Source organism: Notechis scutatus, chromosome 2, assembly GCF_049901735.1.
Source record: "Notechis scutatus isolate UNSWTSFEM ecotype Mainland chromosome 2, rNotScu1.2, whole genome shotgun sequence".
NCBI classification, from domain to species: domain Eukaryota; kingdom Metazoa; phylum Chordata; class Lepidosauria; order Squamata; family Elapidae; genus Notechis; species Notechis scutatus.
The window spans coordinates 172,018,178-172,030,805 of NC_142010.1; the positions used below are offsets into that span (position 1 = coordinate 172,018,178).

General features: G+C 40.4%; 1 protein-coding gene across 1 annotated transcript in view; it reads left to right on the forward strand.

The window, feature by feature from the left end:
- FRMPD1 (FERM and PDZ domain containing 1) overlaps window positions 1-12,628 on the forward strand; it is a 72,413-nt gene that overhangs the window by 20,037 nt on the left and 39,748 nt on the right. Inside the window, exon 2 of the mRNA XM_026672944.2 lies at window positions 7,025-7,162. The gene's annotated coding sequence lies outside the window, so the exon portion shown is untranslated. The remainder of the gene's footprint in view (window positions 1-7,024; window positions 7,163-12,628) is intronic.

Genomic DNA, 12,628 nt, shown 5'->3' on the forward strand with positions numbered 1-12,628 from the left:
ACTCTCAAAATGAATATTATTCCTAGATTAATTTATATTCCGAGAGGAATTCCAGTTTACGTACATGGAAAATATTTTCAGAAAAGAAAAAACACTCCAGCAGAATTGTGTGCGATTTATCAAAAAGTCACAAACTCTTTGATGTTTTGTGATTTCTTGCCCCATTTTTTCATTTCAGTGGAAAGATGACTTTGGAAGCCAAGGAAGCTACTGGTTGCAGCTGGATTGCCTCAGGTTGCTTTCCAAATGATACATGATGAATTTCTAACAACTGTGGCTAATGCAAGGGATCAGCTCAAATGGGATTTCACAGCTCTTGTAGCTCATGTCCTACAGTTGATGGAAAAGCACCATGTGCCTCTGGATGGTAATTATTGCAGGCAGTGCATCTCTTGAACAAAAGCTTTTAAGCTCGTCAGCTGCACTTTTAGAATTTTTGTTCATTTAGAACTGTTTTGCAAGCTCTGGCTTTTAAGGATTATTTGTTTCTGAAGAGAGATCAAGAGCCTGATACAGCAGGAAAATGGCTTTTCAATGCTTTGAGAGAAACCCCAATTGTTTCTCATGAAAATGTACACCTGAGGAACTCAATATCATAGAATTGATGTTTGATTGGATTTTGTTTTGTTTTTTGAAGCCAATGCTTGTATATCACAATCCTCCTGATTCTCCTATGCGGTACACCTAACATTGATCTAAGCAATTGTGTTTTCTAGATCATTCCCCTGTACAGCAGTGACTTCCTTGCGATTCTTCCCTCTCATAGAGTAGTCCACATAAATAGAACAGGAAGGAAATTGATCCAAGTTAATTAGCAGTAGTTCAGTTTTTCATTGATTAATTGATATCCTGGTCAATTAGCAAATTTAGGCTGTTTATTTTTGCTTTATTTAGTGGTGTTTGACCTTGAAACAGAAACTAACCATCCATTGAAACAAGTGAGATATATTGAGAAGTTGACCAATTGGAAGACCCCAATCCATAACATTATTTGATCATGGGAGGGGGAAGGGTCATCTTGTATTAAAAATACAACTACACTTCATTTGACACTGATCCCAATTTTGTTTACAAAAGGAAGATTCAGCAAGAATGTTTGAGAAGGGGAAAGTTGTGGTTTTGGAAAGATAGTGACTATGCACCCTATTGGAAAATTAAAAGGATAATTATGCCCAGTGGTCAGGATGACTTGTTCCTTTCGGGAAGGAATGGTCAAGGGCAGGGGTGGGATTCTACCAGTTCGCACCTATTCGCTAGAACCGGTTGTTAACATTCTAAGCAGTTCGGAGAACCGGTTGTTAGAAGAAATTACTGGCCTAATCCTGTAAGGAAGGCAGGAAGGAAACATTCTGGTGTTGCTTACAGAAACTGCCTCTCCATTAACCCTTATTACATTCTTGGCAGGACTAGACTTCCTGTCTCAGGAACTTCTCTGGAGTTTTTTCCCCCTCCTTTGCTGGTACTTTGCTTGTGTGGAGTGACCAAAGTTACAATGGCACTGAAAAAAGTGACTTATGACCATTTTTACCACTTACAACTGTTGCAGCATCCCCACAGTCATGAGAGGCCAGGCGAGGAGATGCGTGCCTTGATGTGAGTGATATTGAGTTGGCCACGCCCAGCCAATAACATGACCACCAAGCCATGTCCACCCAGTCACATGACTACCAAGCCACGCCCACTACCTAAGCCACGCCCACAGAACCGGTTATTAAAAAATTTGAATCCCACCCCGGTCAAGGGCAATGCTTCTGCTGGTCTCTGTGACATGTTTGCTAGATTCTTTGCAAATAAAATGACTTATATTCTTTTTCCCCCCAATAAATTTTGTATTTTTATATTTTAAAAAACATCTCTTTTGGTGAACAATGTGGTTCCAGGTTTTTACATTTCAATACAAACATGACCATAATTACATATTCATCTTTCATATTCAGTTTCATATCACATTATTACTTACTCCATTTTCCTTTAAATATTCTCAAATATTCTTATATTCATTATACTTGTTTTATCCAATTCCAATTCATATCATAACTTTTTTCATTTTTCTTTAAATATTCTCATATCTTGTTTTACAATATTATCTAAATTTCTTATTTCATTTCTATATTCATTACACATATTTACTTTTATCTGTCACATTTGCAATTTTATCTCATACTATTATTCCATTCATTGTTCAATAGATTCCATCCTAATTCTAGTAATCCAAAAGTTGTCCCCTTTAATTGTCAATTTGAGTTTGCCACCCCCTTTGCCTTATACACTACCCCAATTTATTCCTTATAAAGATTTACCATAATATAGTAAATTACTTATATTCCTCAGACACCTTTTAAATGGAGTCTAACGTGATCTGGGATAACATCTTGTGACACTGTCATTCAACCTTGTGGAGACAGACTAACAGCATAGAATCTTCTGTAATAAGATTTCCACCACATGTTGCTAGATCCAGGCCCTTCATGGCTTCTTTGGCTGAGTATGAGTAGCTAAAGTCAAGAGGTGCTGAATGCTTCTTTGAGAGGAGACATAGTAGCCTTGGAAGAAATGGTGATATGCTGTCTCTTGAAGAAACCCTATCTTGATCAGGCTAACTTTTGCCAGGTATTTAACCTTCCCTTTTTGAGGAAGGTGCTGGAGAAAGTAAAGCTGAATCAGCTCAAAAGCTCCTACTTGAAGCAATTATCTGGATCCCTTCCACCAGATAGGTTTTAAGCCTGTCATTAAGCAATAACTGATTAGACAGTCTAACAACCCTTAAGTTCTTCTTTCTGAGTTTTGGATCATAGCTGGTTATAAAATTCTCCAATAAGCCCTATATATCTGGTTCTCCTACTGCATTATAACTTCTGATTGAGAGATATAAAAATATCCCTACAACAAGAAGAATAAAAGACATAGGAGGGAGAGTACAACTGTGAGAATAAGTAGAATAAAATTAAGGATGTTAGGGATTCATCATTTATGCCTGTAGTGGTACCAAGTAGAAGTATTGTGTTCTATGGAAGTTCCATTGTTGGTCCGCATTTTAAGCAGGAGTTTTGTGTTTTCCTTTTGGCTGAGCAGCCTGACTCCCTATAAAAGGGAGCTATCAGATGGCATCAGCTGTTACCTGTCAGCTGGCCAGCTTGGCAGTATATCGGCTGACGCGGGTAACCTGTTTCTTTGTTACAATAAACACTGATCATTCGTTAATGCTTGCCTCAGCTCATTCTTAGAAAAGACTACAAAATTGGTGATGAGGATGGGGTGCCAGTCTGAAAGCTGAGGAAGGACAGAGCCGGAGGTAGTGTTGTTGCTTTTTGTTACCTCAGGATAGATAAGATGTCCACTGCTCCGACATTCCTGTGTTTCTACCCATCGTCAGAAACTTGGGAATCTTACATTAATCGTTTTGACTGTTTCCTAGATGCTGCTGATTTGTCTGAGATTTCAAACCATAGGAAAAAAGCGTATTTCCTAAGCTTTTACGGGGCCTCAGTTTTTGATACCGCCACAGCGCTGTTGTCCCCTCAGACTGTTAAAGCGGTATCCTGGGAAGATTTACAAGAACTTTTAAGTAATCATTACTCACCTAAACCATCTAGGATTGTGAGGCGGCACGCATTCAGGAGACAAGTACAGGCTGAGGGAGAGACTTTCAGTACCTACATGGCCGCCCTCCGAAAAGCGGCACTACATTGCGAGTTCCAGAATCTCGAGGATCAATTGCTTGATTAATTAGTATGTGGTGTATGAGATCTCAGGCTTCAAAGACACTTGCTTGCCAAGGGCGATTTAACCCTTAAGATGGCTGTTGAGGAGTCTCAAGCAGCAGAAATGTCAATTATCTCTGCTGCTGAGATACAAGGCTCTAATAGCAATGCTACAACCAAACCGAGTGCTGCCATGCATTACGATGACAGTTTCCCTGACAAAATTTCTGAAACCGACGAAGATGTAAATCACCTCAGAGGGCAGCCCCCACCACAGCGAAAGAATTGGATTCCTGATAACAAACCTATGCAACCACAAACAACCTGCCTGAGTTACTGTGGTAATCATTTAAGATCCACATGCAAATTTAGAAACATAATTTGTTTAAAATGCCAAAGAAAGGGACACATAACTAGGGTTTGCAAATCTGGAAAAAACTTTAATCCACATTACCAGCCTCAAGTTAGATCACAAAAGCAAAAAGAAGAATGTTTTACTATTACTAGGGCTTCTTACAATTCTAAGTTGCCTAACAATTTTTCTAACCAGATTTACACTAACAAAATTCATGCAACTGTCTCCTTAGAAGGAAAGCAGTGTCCAATGGAAGTTGATACTAGTTCATCGCTATCCATTGTATCCTGGAGCACTTTAAAAAGGTTAGTTCCTGCCATCACAAAGAAACGTCTCCAGCCATGCAAACTGTCCCTAAAAGACTACCAAGGGCGCTCTATTCCAGTAATTGGCACAGGAAAATTTAGTATCCAATTTCAAAATGTTGAGGGACTATTTCCTCTCACAATAGTAGAAGGCACCCTACCAAGCCAATAGGGTTAGACTGGTTTAGATCTTTGGGACTTACAGTATCTGGAATACATTCCATTCAGGATCAGGATTTATAAGCCTTATTAAATGACTTTAAAGAGTTATTTAGTGACGATCAATTTAGTTATTTAGATCAATATGTAGGAACTCTAATCTCATTTACCTTGGACCCTAATATAGCACCCATCAGGTTAAAACCTAGAAGAGCTCCTTTTGCATTAAGACCTAAAGTTGATGCAGAATTGGAAAAAACTAATAGCCCAAGGGGTTCTAGAACCCACAGATTTTGCAAAATGGGAAACCCCTATTGTGACACCTTTGAAGCGTGATGGTTCTATCAGGATTTGCACTGATTATAAAAGTACCATAAATAAGGCCTTGCAAACCAATGCTTACCCAGTGCCAATAATTCAACATCTGTTGCACTCACTGGGAAAGGGGATTATTTTTTGCAAAACTAGATATGGCCCAAGCCTATCAACAGTTACTGGTTGACAACCTTACAGCGGAGGCACAGACTATTGTCACCCATCATGGTGCTTTCAAATGTACAAGATTACAATTTGGAGTTTCAGTAGCACCAGGGTTATTCCAATGCCTTATAGAGAGACTACTTCAAGGCATTCTGGGGGTAATACCCTACTTTGATGACATTCTTATTTCTGCATGCAACAAAGAGGAACTTTTCAAATGCCTCAGAGGTCCTTACGTGTTTCAAACAAGCAGGCTCGAAATTGAAGAAAAACAAATGCAAATTTGCAGTCAACCAGGTAGATTTTTTGGGATATCACATAGATGCTAAAGGTATTCATCCCATTGAATCAAAGGTAAGAGCTATTAAGGATGCCTCTACACCATCCAACAAGACTGAGCTGCAGGCTTTTGGGGGGCTCCTAAATTTCTATAGCTCTTTTCTCCCTCATAAGGCTTCAGTGGCGGAGCTGTTGCACAGATTATTGGATGCAAATGCTTTTTGGACATGGGGGCCCAAAGAGGACTTTTCCATCAATGTTGTTAAAGCTCTGCTGTCATCCGATAGTGTGTAAATACAATTTGACAGGGATTTACCTTTGGTACTATGCTGCGAAGCATCCTCTTTTGGGATAGGCCCAGTGCTGGCACACAAATTGCCAAATGGCCTGGAAGCACTGATAGCATATTTCTCCAGGACTTTATCAAGTACTGAGAGGAATTATGCACAGATCGATAAGGAAGCCCTAGCAGCAGTCGCTTCTGTCAAAAAATTTCATGAGTTCCTCTACAGTCACCATTTTCAGCTTGTGACCGATCACAAATCTTTATTAGGCACTTTGTCTGGGGATCATCCAAGTCCTACAGTATTGTCTCCAAGAATGACTAGGTGGACAATATTCCTTGCTTCCTACTCATATACATTAATACATAGAGCTGGGAAACACCTTAGTCATGCGGATGCTTTGAGCCGTTGTCCCTTACCAACCCCTGTAATTGACCCCGCACCATCATTAACTGTGTTCTCATTAGATGATCAACAGTTACCTCTGACTGCATCAGATATTGCTCAATGTTCATCGAGAGACCAGGTAATATTACAGGTTTTGGACTGGGTGAGAAGGGGTTGGCCCGAAGGAAAATTAGACACCAAATTCTTACCTTTTAGAGCCAGGCAGCATGAGATGTCCACCCAGCAGGGGTGTTTATTATGGGGTTGCCATGTCATTGTCCCCAGCAGGTTGAGGCCTGGGATAATTGATAGTTTACATGAAGGACATCCGGGTATTGCCAGAATGAAGGCACTGGCAAGGAGTTATGTCTGGTGGCCAGGCACAGACACAGACATAACCACTAAGGTCAGGACCTGCCAGGAATGTCAACTATCGTGGCCTGCCCCACCAGTTGCCAATCCAGGGGAATGGGAATCGGCTAAGTCCCCAACTGGCTTTGAAGAAATTAACAGACACATTCATTGACTACTGTTGGGAAATGCCCACCAGTCAGGGAGGAAGATTCAAGTGAAGATTAGCGTTGAATTGTGAATTTGCAAGAGATTTAGGACTGGCACCCTTCTACCCCCCACCCATCCCCATGCACCATATCTGTTCCCAAGAGAAGGCAAGCAATCTGGGGGATTCCTGTATAACAGGCAGAATATAATGAAGTAGCTTGAATTCTACACATGGCTCTGGTTGCTTGCACCTGACTACTGGCCACCATCGTTGCTACATGGAATCTTGAAGTCCAGAATGGATAGACTTCCAGATACCAAATTCTAGAGATGGAAGGATCTATCTCATGTCCTGCTTGTGAATTTCCAGAGGTGCTTCTAGAAGTGCTAATAGCCACTTAGAAACAGGAAGCGAACATGGCAAGGTATTTATTATGTTGTCATAGCTGTCCATGTCCTGCCTTACAAAAACAGCTAAGTCCACAAAGCATGAAGGGAAGGGATCATCCTCAGACTATGTGCTACTGGAAAATCCTGCCTAAACCCTCACGTTGTGCTTATCTTTTGCCACAGGTTGAAAGGCAAATGGGTTGACGTCTCCTCTGTTCAGCAACAGGTGATGCCCAGAGCTATAAACTGAACTGGGAGTTCCTAAAATGTAAAACATATGAGTGGTTTGGCTGGATTAAAGCTGGCATTAAGAACAAACACGTAAGTTTTGGCAAACTGTTGGAATCAATATATTTGTTTCCTCCTCTTTTTTTCCTCCTCCAATTTTAATTGCAAACTTGATTTTTCCACAGCTCCAACTGTGCCTTTGGGGATTACTAAGATTTATTGGATTTGCTTATTTAAACAGGTTTCAGACCCACTAAAATCAATTGGGTAGGCACGCTGGGAGCAGACCTATATGATTAAGCATACAATTTGAGCAGCATTGTTTACTTGCTTCAGTCCACAAAGTCTAGGAAACTATCTTTCAGGATGGCAAAGAGTAGCCTGTTCTCTTCCTCTCCACCAACACCTAAATCTGATGAGGGAGTGCCAGACTGGGCTGCAAAATTCTGGACAACCACCAAAAAAACAATAGAATGTCCTATAATGCTGTAATATAGTGCCTTGTAACAGTCATGCACTTCTTTCATTACTGCCCTGCATTTATTTTTGTATAACTCTTCTTGGGAAGATCAATGTTTGGCTGTTGTCCTTCTCCCTTTCTTTATATATCTGCCCCCTCCAGGTATACACAGATTTATATCCTCGTCAAGGAGTCTGGACCTCATTGTTCTGGTTGACTTGGGACATTCAAACTTTCTGTTAGAGGAAAAAGTTTGCAAATGGTTATTCTCACAGCAACGTTGTACTTCTCTAACTTTAAGTAGCTACATCCTGGGGGAGAAAAACAAACAAACAAGCATAAGCTATCCTATCTTTTAACCATAAGAGCTTTGGAAAGATTACAATAGAATGATCAATATTCTCTGAAATGCTGAGCTCTCGCCACAGGAGAATGCACTTGATTCAGCAATTTGCTAGGATTGTGTGCTGTAATATAGCTTTGGCCTCAGAAACATCTCAAAGGACCTAAGCCATTTTCTCTTTTTACCAGAATATGAATGTGTTTTCTACATCAGAATACCATTTCTTACCTCATTTTTCCTAAACAGAGTTGATTGATGAGATTAGGCAAAGATGAATTTATCTTTGATTGTTCTATTTGTTAATTTTGTACCAAGTTCAGGTGATATGACTGCGTGCATAGTGGGGGGAAATTGAGCTACTCTTGCCGATCATGTAGCTATTAAGATAGATCTTCAGAATGAAGAAGAAGGGAAGGGGCCAGTCTGATGAAGTGGTTGTAGGTCTAAAAGCCAAGAGACTGTGAGTTTTAGACATGAAATCCAACTGGATTGTCTTGAGCCAGTCGTTCTGTTTCAGTCCAATGTTGTAAAATATTGGGCTCAACCCTGTCAGGTTGTTGTGGGGAAAATAGGAGTCGGAAGGAGTATTATGTATGTAGTCTGCCTTGAGTTATTTATTAAAAATAATAATAATAAAGTGGGGAAAAGGAAGGGAGGAAGAGTAGGAAGTGTAATGGTCATTTGGCTTCACCAGTGTGATTGAAAATGCCAAAATTCAGGTGCAGATTTTTGAACTCTTCACGCCCTTCTGTCTGGCTCAACATCACTACCACTGTTGCTTTCTTCTCTTTGCTTTAAAAAAAACTCCAAATGAAAAATCCTGTGTGTGCACATTAAGAACCTTACACATTGTGCTTGAAGAAATTATAACACTCTCATCCATCACTTAGTGGAATTCTTTGATTGTCCCTGCAACTTGCTGGTAGTTCAGTGTGAGAAATTAATAGCTAACTAGTTAAAGAATCATAGCAGGGGAAGCACGTAATAGCCTTACAATCTTTTTATAATAGATGCTTGTTTTTAGACCTCCCGGTTAAACAGGAGCGAAAGGGCACCTGACAGACAATGAAAAACTATGCAACAGCATCTTGCGCCCAGATTCACTCAAAGGGATGGTACATTTATTTCCAAGAGCCTGTTGCAAAGCTCAGCCCATGGCAAACTTTGTTGCTGCTTTTGCAAAGCAGATTTGCAGGGGGGAAAAGCTTTTTGGTGCATAGGTAAAATGCCATAATTGAGAGGTGATCAATTTGACCTGAAATTGACAACTCAATTCAATTCAGAAATTCAGATTCAACCAGGAGACTAATCCCATATTGTTTAGTACAGTAGAGTATCATCTGCACTGCAGCGACTTTATATTTTAGCTGGGCTTGTATTTATATATATATTTAATATAGTTATATTTTTTTATTTATTTATATATAAATAAATTTATATTGTGTTTTATTTATTGTGTTTGTTAGCAGACCAGAGCTGCATTAATGGGGGACCATATAAATCAATATAAATAAATACACAAATAAATATCAGATATTCAAGAATTCCATAGAAATATAACCAAAGTGGAAGACCTACAAACACTCCAGGGGTTGTTGTTTTTTGTTTTGTTTAGAAAAGTAACAACCAGACTCCCAAAATACAAAGGGAAGCCAGACTAACGGAAAGCCTTCTGGACAGTTAGAAAGTTATAATGTGAAAAATGTCTCCTTGTATTCTCCAGGGGTCTCCACCTTGGCGACTTTAAGACTTGTGGACTTCAACTCCCAGAATTCCTCAGCAAGCTGGCTGAGGAATTCTGGGAGTTGAAGTCCACAAGTCTTAAAGTCGCCAAGGTTGGAGACCCCTGTTCTATACGATATCATCAAACATAAGGGATGGACTGAAAAGGGATTTTGAAGTTCATCTAATCCAGGGATGTCAAACTCGATTTCACTGAGGGCCGCATCAGGGTTGTGTTTGACCTCGGGTCAGGGAGGGTGTCCAGGGTGGGCATGGCCAGGTCAACATCACTCATCAAGGCTCTGTTTTCGGCCACAACGGCCTCCTGCAACCCTCTGCCAGTGAAAACGGAGCTCAAGGAGGACGTGTGCGGTACTTCCGAGCTCTATTTTTGCTGGGAGGAGCACCGCGGGCCGGTCCTTTGTTGTTTCCAGGATGGGCCCCATGGGTGAGATCTAAGCACCCCTGAACTAATGCAACCCCCTTGCCCTGTGCGTCCAGGAATTCCCTATCAGAACACTGGCTAGACAAGCCTACTGTTTTGAGATGTGAAATGTTCCAGCCAACAACCTAAAGAAAGCCTAGAAAACGGTCAGCTGTCGTACTTAATGGCGATAAAGTCATACAAGTATTATCTTCTCCTGTAAGACAGAAGTTGCTACAGAGTCATTCACTGCCCCCCCACTTTTTCTCTCTTGCTTGTTTCCAAAATGTTCTGCAGCTGCTTTTTTTGAAGGGTGTTGTTTGTATTCCTACGGTGAGCGTATGTGGTTATTCACTTTTTGTTGCTTTTTAATTAATAGCAAAAAAGAGAGAAAAAGGAGCAAAGCGCAAAGGTAACAGGGATGGAGATTCATGCATTGTCGAAGAGAAGGGAGAAAAAGCATACATAAAAAGTGCTTGCCGTGTGCTGGGGTGATGTTTTCCATGCCACCCTAAAGTTCAAACAGATTCCGTGGAAAGGCTGCCTTTACATACCTAATAAATATACAGCTAGAAGGACTTTAATTTCAAGAAGTAGGCAGGAATTTCTAGCTTGCCATTCCAAAGAAATGCCTCCTCCTTCCCCTCCCTCCCTCCCTTTCTTGTCTAGGTATTATGCAATTGGGTCTGCAATATAAACATGGAAATGAAATCTTCTGCCAAGTTTGAAACTCCTGAGGCTTCTGAAAGTTGATTTGAAAACACTGAAATCTGGAACCAAGATACAACGTTGTCCTTTTTCTCTGGTGGTTTTTATTGAGTCCCTGCTCAAATTGCCTATTCGAACTCCCACCCACCCACCCACAATTTGGAGATAGAGAAATTGGGTGGATCCTTTCCTCCGTTTCTCCAAAAATTTCTTGGACAAATTTATTAAGCATTCCTTGATGATAATACAGCAGCAAAGTTATCTCACCTTGCCTTCCATTGGGATTTAACTGAGTATGGAAAGCCCAGAGGGTTGCAGACTCCAGAAGAGATAATTATAGGATGAATGATAGGAGATACACAATATTGGGCCACTTTACAATTAAATAAGTGTAAGAATATCACACTCCAGCAATGAGGATTTCATTCCAATTGTCTCCTCAAAATTCTGCCACATATTGTTGTTAATCAAATTGAAGTAAGCACTAGAATAAAGTACAAGTTAATTTCTCTGCCCGTCACTACTCATCACTTTCTACAGTCATGAGGGAAATAGGAGTGTACAGATCAGCTTCTGTGATTGACAGGCTTGGTATAAATACTCCCAAGAGCTTAACATCCTGTACTTACTTATTCGACCACATTATGTGTTTTTTGCATGTTTTAAAAGCTGCAGTGACTGAACTATCGTGCCTTGCTCTAGATTTGAAAGGTGGTGCCAACCTTTCCTGGGACTTCTCCCAGGAAAAAGCTGGTGCCTTCACATATATGCCATTAATAGAAGTGTGGCCTCCTTATCACAGCTTTAAGGCAATCAGTCTGGGAAGAGTGGTGTTATATGCTCCTTGAAAACAATTGATAAATAGCCTCTTAATCTCTAGCCAAAATAGAATTGTTCAGCAACACTAGAGAAGTGCGGAAAGGACATTCAACTATTACTTCACTCTGAGCGTCCATTTAATGGGTACTGCTTCGGCTCTAGCTCCTTCTTTGGGATTTTACCCAGCCTATCAGCATCCAGATGTCCTTGACAGTGTTTGGAAGCTAGCAGGAAGTTTGGTCCTTCCAAGCAAAGTGATGGCACTGCAGAGATTCAAGAGTGCTGTTTATTGTAGTCAGGTAGAATCTCAAAATATTGAATCCTATTCAATGTTTTTCTCGGTCCCATCTTACAGTGAACCAAATCCAGGCAGGTTTGTTTTGAATTTCCTTCTCATACTTCCCTCTGTCTCAGGACTGGAAAATCTCTTTTCCAAATCCCTCCTTAATGGTTCACTCATATCTCCCCATGACCAGCTCTAAATTCCCTTCCTTTGAGAGAGCATCAAAAAATGATACAGGTCCAAGTAAGATGCAAAAGTTGAAAAACAACCCAGAAGAAGGCAAGGATAAACGATGCATACCATTGCCCCAAAAAAATTGCATGGACAGGATACTCCACTTCCAAGCGTCTCTTTACCTTTCTGCCATCCTAAAAGGATGTCATTAAGCCTAAAGGTAGATATAAATCTGTGCATGAAAGAGCAACTTCTCCATAGTTCTGAAGACAAATCTATCATGGGCAACCTCTGTAATGTTTGGACAGAGCATGTGGGAGAGTGTCAGCAATAGAATTAGAGGCAAAACACAGATGATAATCTAATCACCCTGTGGGAGAAAGTTCTTGTTGGATTAGGCCCATGTTCAGTGTTTTTTAGCTTGGGCCTTTGTTTTGAAAGTTTTGCCTCTGTTAGATTAGCAAATATTCTTCAACATATTCTTTTCAAGCCTTGGGTAACTTTTGTGCTGTGCATTATTGATCTCTAACTTACTCAAAGGCTGCCTTCACTGCTGTTGTTCTCACTGATAGATAATCTAGCTCAGCTATTACATTCAGAAGGTTTCAATGTTATTATAGGAAAAA